At 47.1% G+C, this 13,409-nt stretch overlaps 1 protein-coding gene across 1 annotated transcript in view; it reads right to left on the bottom strand.

Moving 5' to 3' along the window:
• The window catches only part of LOC147712494 (uncharacterized), a 708,529-nt gene that overhangs the window by 256,387 nt on the left and 438,733 nt on the right, over nucleotides 1–13,409 (bottom strand). The gene's annotated exons all lie outside the window — the stretch shown is intronic.

Raw genomic sequence — 13,409 nt, 5'->3', positions numbered from 1 at the left:
TTGTGCTGGGGGGTGGGGGGGGGGGGTGTCATTGGGGCGTGGACGGTACCACCACCTCTTTTTGATCGTGGACAACAGAAACAAGTTTAAATCTTAGCTGCATTACTTCCTAAGTAAGTGCCTAAACCAGCACGTTTTGAAGATCTTCTTCTCTTCATTTCCATCAAATTCACGTCTTGGGTGAAAAAATCTCCTTTAGAGATGGGATGAGCTTTTTTTTTTGTCTATCCACATTGATGTATCCTAAGTTGGATACACTAGGTTTGCACATTTTCTTTCTTTTTATGTACACAGGTGATATTCTTTATTCTCTAATTTAAAGATGTATTGATCATACCACACCTATTTTTTGCATTATTTGATTTCAGGATATGTTGTCTGTTTAACCGGTCACATTCTCCTGTGAATGTTTGGAAAAGGTGTTCGCAACTGCAACAATGAAGTGTTTGTAACATTGAAATATTGTAATTTCAGGTTTCATTGTGTCCTTTTTATGGAAATTCTCTTTTGTACCCGTGGCAATATTTTGCCAATATAAATGTATCTTTTTTTAATACATATACCCATGTTAGATATTTTTATTTAGATTTGTTCACATTGAAAAGATTGATGTGTGAGCTTCTGGAGCTTGCCAACATTGAATGAAAAAATTAAAGTAAATATGTGGTTCAAAAAATCCCTTGTAGGCACACTTACCTGAAATAAGTTCAAGCCACTGTAAAGATCTGGAGAAACACACGTAATCGGATGAAGTGTTTACTAGAGTTTACTAGTGTTTACTAGAGTGTTCAACATTAGCTCTGAGGTAGCAGAAAGATTACACTGATCCGAGATTGTAAAACAAAATGTACTTGAGAACATGGTCATAGCATGTTTCTACTGCTTTGACGTTTCCGGCAGTGGCTCCCTCCTCCTAAATGAAACCGGAGACACTAGTTTAAATGGTAAGATCTCAGGTGAAGTAAAGTCCAAACTTAGTGAGGGCTGAGAGGTAAGGGGAACAGGTACCACAATCCTATCATTTTCGCCTGAGAATGAGAATAACAAGGTCTGCTCCTCTGAAAGATGAAGGACAGATCTGACCAAAGGAGACACTTGAGTTTGCAAGTACGGCAAGTTAGAAATGGCCGAATAGTCTACCACCTGTACAACCTTATCTTAGGGGGAGTGACTTTCCCCTTCGACTCCCTCAATGGAATTGACTATGGAGCTTCTATCATGGTGCTTTTATCATCAGACAGTTTTTGGAGAAAGGCTTGTATTTTACCACTGTCTTTAAGAATACCTAAATGGGGAGCTATTCCTCAGTGGATTTGCTTTAGTCTTTTGGAACAGTCTGGTGGACATTATACAACCTGATCTCAATTTATTAGCCCACACCTTTACTTCTGTTGAGGGCACCTGATGGTGAGGGCGAGTTGTTCGGGCTCCAAGACGTAAAAACTGGAATTGAACTAATGGAGCAAGCCACTCTAGGGGAACTTAAGCCTAGCTTCCACCTTAATTATCCAATCCTTGAGGAAAAACACCAGGATTATCCCAACCGAAGGGAGACAAAAATTAAAAGGGCACAAAGAATCCTTATACTTGGAAGTAGCAGGTTCAGAGGCACCCCAGGTATGATCTCTAGACACTCTGCCAGTTTCAGAGGCCTACAAAAGACCCTACCAGCTTGTACAGCTAGTTCGTTACAGTCACTGAGGACTGTCACCATAGAGCTCCACTCTCTTGGGCGCCTACACACGTCAATCCTTCACCTTCATCACATTCGTCAACTCCTGAAAACCCCGTGACCAGACTCACTCCTAAGTGAGAACTCCATCCCTCCCCAAAAGTCGTACCCAGAGTGCCAGCCAGCCACCAACCACAGCAGAACCCAGCCCCAAATCCAGAGGGTGCACCGCCCACAGCCGAGGCAGACTGAGCCAACTGACTACAAGCCAACTCAGCTCAAATGACTGCACCCTATCACCCACCCCCCCAACACAAGCATACCCCCCTCAACTCATTCAACTACTCGATGAGAGAGGAGGGTACCACCAACAAACCTGTGTGTAGGGGGAGTACTGGTTAGGGCTGCACCTGCCGCAAAGGAGGGTAAGGGAGTAGAGGACACCGCACCCGAGCTACTTTCCTGGGCTCAACTGTGCAAGGCAACGGAGACTGATAACTCCTTCTAATGCTTCCTATAAGAGTGTCCACGAAAGGCATATATCGAACATTAAAGCAGAATATGCAGTACACGGGGGTCCCTATGTGCGTTGTTATATAACCAAGGATACCTGTTGATACAATGAGCAGATATTCTGTTTTATGAAGACTAATTTTTTTATCTGAGTTGTTCTCAAGTATGTTGTGTTTTTATTTTATAATATATTTCCTTAATCCTCGCGATGTATTTGTGTTTTAGACATAAAGGTGTTATTTAATATGAAATACTAATGTGAAATTATTTTATGAAAATGAAAAAAAGATTAAAGCTGTATATATATTTTTCTAAACTTCTGCAGTAGTTGGATGTGTTTTGTTTTTCTGGATGTGAGGTGTATGTATAGTGAAGTTTGAGTTGTATATGAGAGTTTCATCCAAAGGGGATTTTTTTTTAAAATGATAACAGGCCAATGAGTCCAAGTCCTCATAAATCTAGGTCACACATTTGGATTCATGCAGATGCTCCCTCCTTTGTTATCATCCAAATAAACCACATCATAATCTACTGTACACAAAAAATATACATAAAGATAAAGAAAGGCAAACATAGAACTAATTCTTTGAATCACAGCAAAATATAGGCTTCTTTTCTTGCTTTTTTCTAGTAAATAAAAATCTAGGAGAACGGAGACCAATCATATCTTTGTCAATTGAGCAATTGATTTGTGACCTTAGAGAACATAGACTTTTTAGGTATAAAATGCTGTGCTGGAACTTTGTCAGGGTGTATTCCTTCTGAATGTCAAGACGAAACTCTTAACGAGTGAACAGAAGGAAGGACTTTGAAACTTTCACCAAGCTTGCCAAAGAAACTAACTGAGGGCCTGAATCGAGAGCGCCTCCTGCAGAAGTCTCAGGGACATTAGACTTCACCCCATCAGCAGTCAGAATTTCTGTGCCAGGAATTCTGCTTGCAGGTGAGGCCTCAGTCGAGTAATCCTGAGCCTCTAGTTCTACTGTGAGTACTGCGGACTGCAGCTTTGAAACTTTCGCTGAATCTGTGTGGGCTGCTCCAGCTAAGAAGAGCTGCCGCCGCTGAGAGCCCGCCTGAATTTGAACCTTTGAAACTTTCGCTGAATCTAAGTGAGACACAGCAGCTAAGAGAGAGCTGCCGCCGCTGAGAGGCCGCCTGATTTCGAACCTTCTAAACTTTCGCCTAACCTGTGTGGGCCCCTGCAGATAAGAGAGAGCTGACGCCGCTGAGAGCCCACCTGAATGTGAACCTTCGGACCCTTCCCTGAATCAGTGTGGGTTGCTGCAGCTAAGAGAGAGCTGCTGCCGCTGAGTGCCCGAGCCTTTGCCAACTTTGTACCACCGTGATTCATCCTGTGGGCCGCTGCAGCTAAGAGAGAGCTGCCCGCCGCTGAGTGCCCGCACCATGGCTAACTTTGCATCACCCTTTGTCCTGTGGGCCGCCGCAGCTAAAAGAGAGCTGCTGCCTCTGAGTGCCTGCACCCTTGCCAACTTTGCATCATTGTGATTTGTCCTATGGGCCGACACAGCTAAGAAAGAGCTGCTGCCGCTGACTGCCCGTATCTGGTTCACCATTGTTGAGGATTGTCGCTATTGTCTTGTGGACTGCCGCCGCTCAGAGAGAGCTGCTGCCGCTGTAAGCCCACCACGGATCTGCAAGACGAGATTCGGCGCCACCACCAGCCCGGGCCGCCGCAGCCGCGTTCTGCTGCCGCTGAGAGCCCGCATGTCCCCGAGTGCCCGAATCATTGTGGGTGCACGCTGCAGACCTCGGCAGCCAAGACTTGTGGTCGCTGGGAGTCCGCCTGACACCGTCTCCGCTTCTTCAAGAAGCTGCGCGCTGTGTCCCCTTTCAACGGCAGGTACCTGATGCACAACGAGTCGCATAGGCCCCGGTCTTAAACTCAGTCATTTCCACGTTCTGGTGAATACGTTATTGCCTTTTTGAGTCCATACTGGTTTACGTACATTGTAGTTTGTTGAAACGCTTTGAGAGTTTTGAGTTAAACTGTTAGATAAAGATATTATTTTTCTATAACGACCTGAGTTGTGTCCTTTTGTGGTGTCGTTACTGCCTTGTTGTACATGGTCATAAATGCTTCACACGCTGCCTCTGAGATAGGCCTAACTACTCATGCTACGTTACCACAGGGATGAGCAGGGGTTGTCAAAAGGGGTAGCCCACTTGCCCTGACTTAGGAAGAAGGGTTCCCATTTGGACATTGGCGCCAGCCAATGCCAACTGGAGACCCCCATTTCTAACATTAGCGGTCAGAGGTGAGGATCAGGACTTGCATTTATGATACACGTACAATAACTGGTAGACACCACTGGTGAGTGTAGACCAAAGCGCAGCCACACATTTTTTTAAAATTGTTTGGTTGGTTGTTCTAGGATTGAATTGTTGATTGCAGCCATGAGTACTGCTAATATGGGAAGGCCAACCTTCGATGCTTCGGAGGATCTCACCTTTGAGGGGGAAAGATTAGATACCTATACTGCTACACAGCTGAAGTCATTTTGTAAGCAACTCGCTATCTCCTTGATAGGGCTCTCTAGGAAGGAGGAGTACCAGAAGGCGCTGAAGGCCTGGTGGGAAGCTAGAGAGTCCACTGGAGATGAGGAAGAGAATGATGGAGGGCAGCTGGATGATGAATTAGAGTGGCGGGGGAGATAGAACACCCTCCAATCCAGGTCCTCTGTGAATGGGCTCAAAAGGAGCTCTCATCAGATGAGCCAAAACCAGATTAAGCTGCCAGACTTGTGGAGGAGGCCGGACTGGAGGAAACACCCTGAACAAGCCCTTCAAGAATTTTTAATAATCCTATCGGACCAGAGTGAAGGTTCTGAAGATGTCCGCCTGAACGTAGAGATGGCCGCTAGATGTACTTGACAGAAGAATGAGCTAAACCTGACTTTGCCAGAGAAAGAATATATGGTAAAAGCTGATGCAGAGCTGAAGTGTATGGATGAATATTCTGCCTCTGACACCAGAGACAGAATCTCTTCCATTTCGCCCGATAAGTTTTATTCGCACTTGGAGCTCGGGCCTGAGATAGAATATCTCTACACTCTTCTGAGAGATTCAAATCTTGGAATTCTCTGTACTCAGGAGCCACACTGTCAATTGGAGTGAGCTCAGATCTGGATGGAGCACCTGACCCTGAGACATCGTCAACAGAGATGGAATCTGCTGCAGGTGAATGGGTTGGTCTTGAGAAAGCAGAAGGAGTTCTGTGTACCAGAACTGACGGGGCCATGCTGGTGCAATCAAAATCATTCTGCAAGGTTCCGCTTTGAGTTTCCTGATCAGCCTCGGGATCAATGGGATTGGAGGAAAGGCGTAAACAAATGCACCCTACCAAGCTATCAAAAGTGCATTCCCCAAGGACCCCCGCTGGTGATCCCTGCTTGTGTAGAACCGGCATTTGGTGTTCTCCGGGGTTGCAAACAGGTCTATAGTTGGGGTCCCCCAAACTGAAAAGATCTCCTCGAGAATGGTCTGGTCCAATTCCCACTTGTGACTGATTGATCTTTGGTGACTCAACGCATCCGCTGTTGAATTGAGCGAGCCTGCGAGGTGTTCTGCCATACGAATAATGTTGTGGAGAATCGCCCAGTTCCAAATTTCCTGAGCTTCTTTTGAAAGAGCCCGGTAAATTGTCCGCCCTGTTTGTTTATATAGTGCATGGCCGTTGTGCTGTCCGTGCGCACCAGCACTGTGTGATCCTGAATTCTTGGAAGAAAAGCCTGTAGGGCTAAGCAAATAGCTCTGAGTTCCGATAAATTGATGTGGAACTTGCGTTGATATGGATCCCAGTGACCGCTCACCTTCAACTCCTGAAGTACTGCTCCGCAGCCTTCTAGTGAAGCGTCCGTCGTTAAAACCATGGGTGATGGGGGGAGCATGAAGGTTAAGCCTTATGAGATGTTGTCTTTTACCAACCACCACCTGCTTGCTTGTCTCTTTGCTGATGTCACCGTGATTTTGTCGTCGAACGAGCCTTCCGCCTGGTGCCATTGCTTGTGCAGTTGCTCTTGTAACGGACGCATTCGAAGCCTGCAGTGCGGAATCAATGGTATGCAGGATGATATCCATCCAAGCAGGGACTTGTAGAGACGGACCGACAGAGACTTCCTCTTTTGCAAGAGACGAGCTGACAGAATAAGTTTGCTCTGACGTTCCTCCGATGGTAAGGCCTTGCAGCGATTTGTGTCCACAATAGCGCCTAGAAATGTTGCCGACCTGGATGGAAGAAGGATCGATTTCTCCTTGTTGAGTTGCAGACCCAGCTGGTTGAATAGTTGAATGCAGCTTGAGACCGCTCTAGAAGCTGCCTGGAAAGATGGAGCTTTTATCAGTCAATCGTCTAGGTAGGGAAAAACCTCTAGAGATTGTCTTCTGAGAAACGCCGCCACCGGTGCCAGTACCTTCGTAAATACTCTTGGTGCGGACTTGAGACCAAACAGAAGCACTTTGACCTGAAAATGGCTCTTGCCTACTGTGAAGCGTAGGTATTGCCTGTGAGCTGGGTGGATCGGCACATGGAAGTATGCATCTTCTAAATCCAGCCTTATCATGTAGTCCCCTGGATTCAGTAGACGTAGAATATCCTGAAGGGTGACCATCCTGAATGATAGTTTTATGAGATAGGTGTTGAGCTCCCTTAGATCTAATATTGGACGCTATTTTTCCTTTGTCTTTTGAACCAGGAAGAACCTGGAAGAAAAACCTTTCCCCCTCTGGGAGTGAGGTACCGGTTCTATTGCCACCTTGCTAAAAAGTTGGTGGGCTTCAAGATGTAGAAGTTTTAGATGTTTCGATTAGTTGGCGCCTGGAGCTCTGATTGGAGGAAGTTGTTGAAACTCCAAAGTGTGGCCACTCCGAATGATATTCAGAGCCCACTGGTCTGATGTAATGACCTTCCAGCTGCGTAGACAATGAGAAATCCTGCCCCCCCACTGATGTTATCAGAGGGGTAGGAACAGTAGAAAGAGCCATGAAGCCGCTATTGTCGTTTAGAATTGTCTCTCCCTTGACGTCCTTGACGCCCTCTTGGTGGCTGATGAGAGAAAGACGCCGATTGACCTTGGCGTTGTGAGTATTGGGATTGTAAGATTGAGAGGACTGAGAGTACGAAGAGTAGTGTTGTTGATTGCCACCTCTGTACGAAGAAAAACCTCTCCCTCTCGCCCCTTTGAAAGGAACTTTGCTGTAATTTATTGACCCCAAGGACCTTGCCGTGTCCGTGTCCTTCTTGATGCCTTGAAGGACATCAGTTATATGCTTTCCAAAAAGCATCTCTACGTTGTAAGGTAAGTCCAAGATCTTATTTTGGACTTCCTGGCAAAACCAGGTTGCCCGTAGCCAGCCCTGGCGCCTTAAAACTGCTGAACCCGCCAATGCACGGAAAGCTGTTGTTGCTATGTCCATAGCACAATCTATCACCTATGAAGAGATACGCTCCCCTTCCATCATTGTCTTCCTGGCTTCATCTTCCGCTGCATCCGGAAGTTGGTCCACAAACGGGGATAAATCATACCACATCGGGCGATCATATCTGCCCAAGATAGCAAGAGCATTAGCAGCTCGAACCAGGAGGCTGGCCATAGAAGAAAACCTTTTCCCCACATTGTCCAGACGCCTCCCTTCCTTGTCTGGCGTTGTTGTTAGTGGTGTCGAAGAATTCTTGGACTTGCTTTGTGTCGCTTGGGAAATGACTGAGTCCGGCTTCGGTTGACCTGTCAGACAAGCAGGACTGCCGTCCGGTGCTTTATATTTCTTCTCCAGCCAGGGAAGAGCAGGGATAACTGTTGCAGGATTCTGCATCACTTTAGTGCCTTCCGACTATACATGTTCAATTATTGGAATTGAACAAACTGACTTTCTGTAAGGTTCCTTGAAGTCGTAAAGGAAACAGTCTGATTGCACCGTCGTAATTGGAAGGCCAAATCTCTTGGAAGCCCTCTCCATAAGATTATGGAAACCCCCAATGTCAGCTGGAGGGGAGGTTGCAGTATCCGGCACTGGTGAATCAGGATCCTGGTTGACATCATCGTCCCAATTTCTATCCTGGTCATTTGAAGGATCAACCTGAAGGTCACCATCAGATGAGACATCGTCTTGAACTGTCACAACCTCCTGACAGCTCTCTCTGGGTTCTGGTCCCGAAACCTGTGTAACCAGAAGCGTCACTGCCACTGCCGGAGTAGTAGGAATGGATGGAGAAGGAGGACGCTCCGGCCGTTCCGCAGTTTGCGACGGAAATCTCTTCTTGTAGTCTTGTAACATCAATTGCAAGTCTGTAATAAGAGAGGATGGCATTGCTACCATATCCTGCCTTGATTCTTGTGGAGGCCTTTCTTGCTGAACAAACTGGCGCTCCTCAGTATAGCACTCATCAGAGTCCGAATCTTGATATTTCACCTGTAGTTGGGATGGGCTATAAGTGTCTCCATAAGGACCATCGTCATCTTCATCAGATTCCTCATCCAGAAGCAAAGTGGGAGGTAAAGGCGTTAACCGCAGAGGAGATGTCATTTCTGGGGTAATTTGCTGCTGTCTAATAGATATGCGGACCTTTTGAATCGATGACGACATCGTCGACGGACTCGTCGTCGACAGTAACGTCGGTGGAATCGTCGTCGACGTGACTTTCGTCGACGTAGGGTTGGTCATTGATGGTGGATTGATCGTCGACAGAGTCGTCGACGAGCTCGGAGTCAGAATCATCATGGCCGCCGTTGTTGACGTTGTCCTCGTCGACGTTGTCCTCATCACAGCCGTCGACACTACCTTCGCCGTCATTACCGTCGACGTTGAAGATGTAAGCACCATCGTCGATGAGCAGGAAACAGGTACTTTAAACGTTGACGAAGATATCACTGCCGCCGTCGACGAAGCTGCCGTCGACTGGCCCGTCCTGAGGGACAGCAGAAGGTGTCTTACCTCCCTTCTCCTTTTCAAATGATGGAGAAGTTATAGATAAACTTTTCTTCACCTTCTTAGCTGTCTGTGTCTCCTTAGTCTGTCCCAGCCTCACCTTTACACCTCGGTGAGAAGATTTTATGGGACTCGCCCTTTCAGACCTATCAGAGGTCTTTTGCAAGGCTTTCACAGGGGGCTCCATGAAGGGGATGCCCTACCCCTCTTCCTGGATCTTCTGGAGGACGCAGCTGAGGAAGAATCCTCACTGTCAGAAGACATAACCTCCTTACCTGACTTCATCTTTTGGAGCCAAAGCAGCAAGCGGCATTCCCTGTCTCTCAAGGTCTTTGTAGAAAATGTCCTGCAGATCTTACAATCTGTGGCCTTGTGGTTCTGGTACAAGCAGTAGATACAGTCCTCATGCTTGTCCTCCACAAACAGCCTATTCTTAGAACAAGTAGCACAAGCTCTAAATAAAGCCTTCTTCTCCTTGTCAGACATATTAAAGTTGAAGAAATGGAAAAGATTCCAATCTGAAGAGAAATCTGAGCATAGCTCAGTGGAGACTCCCTAGCACAACGTGCGGTAGAAAAATCTGAGGCTCTGAGGCTCTCTCAGGAGGGTTCTAAGGGGTGAGGCTGTTCAGATTGGTTGTTGCAGAATTTTTGGTCTCTTTTACAAAAAGTGGTGGACAAGCTACAAAATGAGATGAGGCCTAGGCCTGGTTTTCTCTTTTGTAGTTACTGCTATGGTATTTTTTGTTTACCGAGGCTCCCATTCCGACGACGGGGGAATGATACAAAGCATGGGAATCAAGTTCCAATACTGGGGCAAAGTTTGACTATTCCCACTCCAGTGACTGCAACAGCAGGGAAAATGTTGGATAGTGGAGGGGTACAAATTACTATTCCCACACCGTGAGTGCAACGGTAGGGGAAATGTTGGATAGCGAAGATGTAAAAAATACTATTCCCACACCACTGAGTGCAACAGTAGGGTAAATGTTGGATAGAGGAGGGGTAAAAATTACTATTCCCACTCCGGTGAGTGCAACAGAAGGGAAAGTATTGGATACCGGAGGGGAACATTTTACTATTCACACTGCATCGAGTGCAACAGTAGGGAAAGTGTTGGATAACGGAGGGGTACAAATGATTATTCCCACGCCGTGAGTGCAACAGTAGGGAAAGTATTGGATAGGGAAGATGTAAAAAATACTATTCCCACTCCACTGAGTGCAACAGTAGGGAAAGTGTTGGATAACAGAGGGGTACAAATTACTATTCCCACTCCAGCGAGTGCAACAGTAGGGAAAGTGTTGGATAGCGGAGGGATAAACATTACTATTCCTACTCCAGTGAGTGCAGCAGTAGGGAAAGTTTTGGATAGCGAAGATGTAAAAATTACTATTCCCACTCCACTGAGTGCAACAGTAGGGAAAGTGTTGGATAGCGGAGGGGTAAAAATTATTATTTCCACTCCAGTGAGTGCAACAGTACGGAAAGTGTTGGATAGCGGAGGGGTACAAATTACTATTCCCACTCCAGCGAGTGCAACAGTAGGGAAAGTGTTGGATAGCGGAGGGATAAACATTCCTATTCCTATTCCAGTGAGTGCAACAGTAGGGAAAGTGTTGGATAGCGAAGATGTAACAATTACTATTCCCTCTCCAGTGAGTGCAACAGTAGGGAAAGTGTTGGATAGCGGAGGGGTAAAAATTATTATTTCCACTCCAGTGAGTGCAACATTAGAGAAAGAGTTGGATAGGAGAGGGGTAAAAATTAATATTCTCACAGAAGTCAATACAAAATTAAAAACAAACAGAATATCAACTACAATACAAAAAAGTTAAAAACAAAAAATATATAAAAATAATAAAAATTACAAAAGATAGACACATATTATGTTACAAAATCTAAAAAATTACCTACAAACATTATTTTATACAAATTAAAAAAATTATTTTCATTCAAATAAGTATATTTAATAAAAATGTATTATAATAAAAAACAGTAATTGCTAAATAAAATTAATATTTTTTTATTTCCTACCCTATAACACCACACAATTCATAAAACACTTCTACAATTCTAAAAAGGTGTACCTCCATAATGAACAGTGTCAACGAGGAGCTGAGAAGGAAAACGCCCCCACCTGTGCGGAAGCCTGCCTGCCTGCTGCATTCCTCCTCGCACAGAAGCCTGCTCCTGCCTGAAACCGCGCCTCGCCGGACCCGCTACGCGGGTCCCGCTTCGCGGTTGGTGACTCTACTGCAGGGGAAAAAGCTTGAAATCACCGGCAGGGCTGCGAGCGATAGCGGGGGACTCCGAGGACCAGGAGCCCCCACGCGCCCATTAACCAGCTGGGCTGCTCTCCCTGCCGGCTCCGCCCACCCTTTCCTACCATCAAAACGGGTCGTGGCCGGGTGTCCAGTGGATGACCAGTGTAAACGAGGAGCTGAGAAGGAAAACTCCCCCACCTGTGCGGAAGCCTGCCTGCTGCATTCCTCCTCGCACAGAAGCCTGCTCCTGCCTGAAACCGCGCCTCGCCGGACCCGCTATGCGGGTCCCGCTTCGCGGTTGGTGACTCTACTGCAGGGGAAAAAGCTTGAAATCACCGGCAGGGCTGCGAGCGATAGCGGGGGACTCCGAGGACCAGGAGCCCCCGCGCGCCCATTAACCAGCTGGGCTGCTCTCCCTGCCGGCTCCGCCCAAACCTCAGCCTGACCAATTGGATAGCTACTTATAGGAAGCATCGCCCCCGCGGCGCGGGAGCACGCGGGAGGGCGCCGGGAGAAGCCCGGGACAAGGGCGGGACCGTCTGTGGCCGTCCGGGGCCGAAGGAGGCCAGGCCGGGCCGATCCCCTTAATCCCAGTCTCCAATACGAACAAGGTAATGCCCTCGCCATCACCACGCGATACTCCATCAAGGGAGGGGGCCTCCAGTACAGGGACTTTGGACAATTATTTTAAATCTGCTAAGGGAGATGCGGGCAAAGAAAGCTCACTAGAGAAACGTAGGGCGGAGCGTAGGCGCTCCATAGAATCCATGAAAAACAGACCCTTGCCTGAGATTATCCCCTACCCTAACTCCCAAGAGGAAGGTACGCCCCCTAACAGCTCAAATCCCCCGACCCTTGAGGACTTTCCCCTTTTACTTAGGGAAATTCCCTGTACCCCAGGGAGGGTGCCCGGAAAGTATGCAGACCCAACTCCTCCAATATTATCCGCTACCCCCGTTAATCTGGTAACCCAAACCCCCCCTATGCAATTAGCTAAGAAGAGTAAGCCAAAACCAAATGTTGTGGTGGAGGTGCATAGGCCTCCGCCTAGTAAACGCACTAGGAAGTCAATAGGGGGACGGGGGAAATCTAAACTATCTCATCTTGTTTTTGGCAAGAAACACACTAACCCACTCCTACCGGGGAAGGTTAATGAGATCGTGCCTACCATTCCACCTCTTAAGGCTCAAAGCCCCACCATAGCTGTTACTAACAAGGACCCAGAGGCTAACACATCGAAGAAAAACCCTCCACTCACATCCATAGGGAGTATCGAATTCTTATTCCGCTCCCTCCTGCAGCCCATTAGCGACAGCTTGAAAAAAGTTGAGATTAGGCTAACTTTATTAGAAACATCTCTTACTACCCTGAACACCTTAGTTAGTAAGCAAACTAAGCTAGTGGGAACTCATCTTTCCGTAGGGGGCCCTTCCAAAGTAGGAGCTCCAATAATTGCCAACAAAGCCCCCCCCCCAGAGTGCGCCATCTGCCCCCCCTTTGCAGCCACTTATGGCTATTCCACTCCAGGCACAGTATAATAACCAAATTAATGGACCTTCACAACCAATAGACCATGCCCCTCATAGATCTCAGGCGGAGACCAATGAAAGATGCCAAGAAGACGGTAAAGCCCCCCCACACTCTCCGGTCCGGCCAGCCCCAAGACCACGGAGGCCAGATCTCCCGCCAGAAGCCAATAGCCTAACGGTGGTTCTAGCAGGTGCCCCCCATCTAAGATCAGGGGAAAATGAAGATTATCAATCCCTTAAGAAAAAGGTCATCAAATGGCTAAATTGGAACCAACCCCTACCATCCCATTTTAACAATGAGATTATTATGGTTAGAAGGGTCCCTTGGTTAGGGAAGACCAGAAAAACCATAATAGGGGATTGCATTCTGGTAACTTTCAAAGATCCGGGCACTGTACTGCACATCTGCGAAGGAGTAAATAGATCACTGGATTCCACCATTCAGACCCTCCCAGTATCCTTCTTCTTCCCCCCCATTCGCATGCAC

Source organism: Lissotriton vulgaris, chromosome 5 (genome assembly GCF_964263255.1).
Source record: "Lissotriton vulgaris chromosome 5, aLisVul1.2, whole genome shotgun sequence".
Classification (NCBI taxonomy): Eukaryota; Metazoa; Chordata; class Amphibia; order Caudata; family Salamandridae; genus Lissotriton; species Lissotriton vulgaris.
This window is presented reverse-complemented; position numbering and strand designations above follow the sequence as displayed.